The following is a 3,431-nucleotide window of genomic DNA, read 5'->3' as shown; positions in this document are numbered from 1 at the left end:
TACTCCTGGATCTGTGCTCCAGGATAACTCCAGAGGGACTTAAGGGAGCATAAAAGGGGCAGGGGATCAAACTTGGATCTGACACACACAAGGAAAATGTCCTACTTACTGTATTGTCCCTCTGGCCTCTTAACTACATTGTTTAAATTTATACTCAGTATTCATGCTCTTTGGATGCTATACGTTATTCGTGTTCTGTATTTATGGCTTCTTTTATTCCTAATGTTTCTTGTATTTCTTTCCTCTCTGTGTCCCACAAGTTTAGCTGTCTATTGGGGTTTCCCAGAGAACCAGTTTTGGGGTTTGTTCAACCTCTCTCTATTAATTTTTCTTATTTTCAATATTCTTCCTCCAATCATGTTTAAAATGCATGATCATTTCACTAATTTCCTGAGAGTTATTCCTTGTTTTCATGATTTTTAATAAATATATTTAAGTGTATTTATAGTGCTACTGTAATTTTATAATTTCAATATGTAACATATTTGAGACTTTCATTAAAATAAGTTATGTTTTGGGGAAACAGCAAGGACAGAGTAAGTAAATATACATATTTAATTGTTTTGTGGTTTTATTTTAGGCGCCATGGTTTACTATACCATTAATGATATAGTTTCTTGCATTACATGGTCCATCATCACATCCTCACTCTGAGCATGCACTTTTTTTTTTTGTTTGTTTGTTTTGTTTTTGAGCCACACCCGGCGGTGCTCAGGGGTTACTCCTGGCACCATGCTCAGAAATCACTCCTGGCAGGCACGGGGGACCATATGGGACACCGGGATTCGAACCAACCACTTTTGGTCCTGGATCGGCTGCTTGCAAGGCAAACGCCGCTGTGCTATCTCTCTGGGCCCTCCGAGCATGCACTTGCCTACATCATTGTCACAATGTCCTAGCCTCTATTCCATTTCTCCCCAGCCCTCCTTTGTGGTACACTTCCTACTGAGGACAAATTTTTGGGTTTGGTTGCTTTTGAGTATTTATTATTCCTCTATATATATATCTTCATAACCCACATATAATAAAATTATTCTATGTCTATCTTCTGTGTCTAAGATCCTGACTAATTTTACATAGAATAATATTCTCCAGATCTATTCATGGGACAATAGATTGCATAATTTTATCTTTCTTATAGCTGAGTAGCATTCCATTACTTATATTTTGTAATTAGATTCCATTTTCAAAGCATCAGAGTCTGAAAGGATAGTTAATGCACTTTCTTGCTTTTTTTTCTCTTTTCTTTCTTTCTTTTTTTTTTTTTTTTTTTGTGGCTTTTGGGTCACACCCGGCAGTGCTCAGGGGTTACTCCTGGCTCCATGCTCAGAAATTGCTCCTGGCAGGCATGGGGGACTATATGGGATGCCAGGATTCGAACCGATGACCTTCTGCATGAAAGGCAAACGCCCTACCTCCATGCTATCTCTCCAGCCTCAGTAGATGCACTTTCTATCCTCTTGTTTTTAATATGTATGTTTTGCGGCACAGAATGTGTTTTATTTTGAAGAATGTTCCATTTGTCCTGGAGAAGAAATGTGTATGTGATTGTTAGGTCACACCTGCTTTTACTCAAAACAAAAACTTTCCCCATCTTCCTCTTTCCTTTTCACCTATTCCTTTGACTTTTAAATGTCATCCTAGAGTAGAGTAGCTTGATATAGGTACCTTTCTTACACACTTGACCCTTCCACTCCTGGTTGGACTCCATGACTCTCTCCTGATTGGCTTGGTTTAATTATTCGCAGCTACCCTTCTTCAGCTACCCAATTTCCACCTGAGGCTGAAAAAAAAAAAAAAAACGGTGCATGAGGTAATTTCACAATGTGTGGATTGATTTCACATGTGACTTTTGGGAATTAAAATACATATTATTTCTATATCTGCTAAATCCATTTTTCTATTTCTTCCCTCAAAGCCAGTGTTTTCTTGTTGAATTTTAATGTAGTTGATCTATCTAGGGATGATAAAGTCTCCAGTTCCTATTGTGTTGTTATAAGCATTGTCACATAACACATGGGTGAAATTTAGAATAGAATGTCATCTACATCTACTTTTTACACAATACTAAGACAAAAATATTTTGGTGCTTTTGGTCAAAAATCTTGATTAAATGCCACATAATGACTTTCTACTCAACTGTGTGGAATATGCACTATTCCTGGCCTTGTTGTGAATATTAATAATTATTCTCTCTAATATTCAGAACACATTTCTTCTCCAACATTGGGTATCTCTCACACACAAAATAATCAGTTCTTAGCTGAATATTTTACAGGGATTTTCTACACACCTTATGTTTTCAATTTTACCACCTTATCTCAGGCAGACCAACCACATATACTTGGGCTTGCTCATTACTTCTGCATTGTTGTCTAGTAATTATTAAAACTGGAACAATTCTGGGGATCACTTTATAATCTTATTTATTTGAAAAATCTCTTTCTACTCAATATTCAGTTTCTTACACTATTTTTATGTATTTTCTGGTAGTTTATGATATAGATTCCCTTAACCCCAACACACAAAAATGTCAACCCAACCTCTATTCCTTTCCCTTGACTGTATATAGACATGTGTTGTGTTCAATGTTCTTGAAAAAAATAAAAATAATGGTTTTATATCTCACTCACTTAATTTTTCTGGTACTCCTCAGTTTTTGTATACATTTGAGTTTCTGATATAATTTTTCCTTCAGCTTAGAAAGACTTTTTAACAGTTTCTTATAGTGTTAGTCTATTGGCAGTGAATTATCTCAGCTTATTTTTATGTGAAGTATTTTTATTCTATCTCTCCTTTTCCAGAATACTTTAATTAGATACTTCAAAGTTGAATTTTTTTTCCTATTTCAGTACATTTGAAGTCATTTCTTTGTCTTCTACTTTGAACTGTTTCAAATTTTTTGGTAAATTGAATTTTCTTCTTTGGTATACAATGTAGCTTTTTCTTTCATGTCTTTTAGTTGGGTTTTTGTTTGTTTGTTTGTTTGTTTGTTTGAAGGTGGAGAAATAGTAAAGCAGATAAGGCACTGAACTAAAGGCACTGTTCACAGTTTGATTCCTGGCACCCCATAATTTTCCCTAAGAACCACCAGGAGTGATCCTGAACACAAGTTTTGAACACAGCCAGTTGTGACCCCCCCCAAAAAAAAACACAAAACAAAAACAACATTTTTTCTTACTTACTACTTATTAATTAAGAGGTGCTTTTATTTTTCTCTTTTATCTTCATAGAGCTTAGAGGTACACACCCAGCTACGGTCAGGTCTTACTCCTGGCTCTGTGCTCAGGGATCACTCTTGGTGAGTATAGCCACCTGAGAGTGAAAGGGGGAAGGTAAGCAGTTTACACACTATCCTGTCTCTCCAGTCTCTTTCAGTGAGCTTCTTGAATATTTTTTCATCAGAAATATGTGTGTTAGATCTTTTAATA

The sequence above is a fragment of the Suncus etruscus genome, chromosome 3, assembly GCF_024139225.1.
Source record: "Suncus etruscus isolate mSunEtr1 chromosome 3, mSunEtr1.pri.cur, whole genome shotgun sequence".
NCBI lineage: Eukaryota > Metazoa > Chordata > Mammalia > Eulipotyphla > Soricidae > Suncus > Suncus etruscus.
This window is presented reverse-complemented; position numbering follows the sequence as displayed.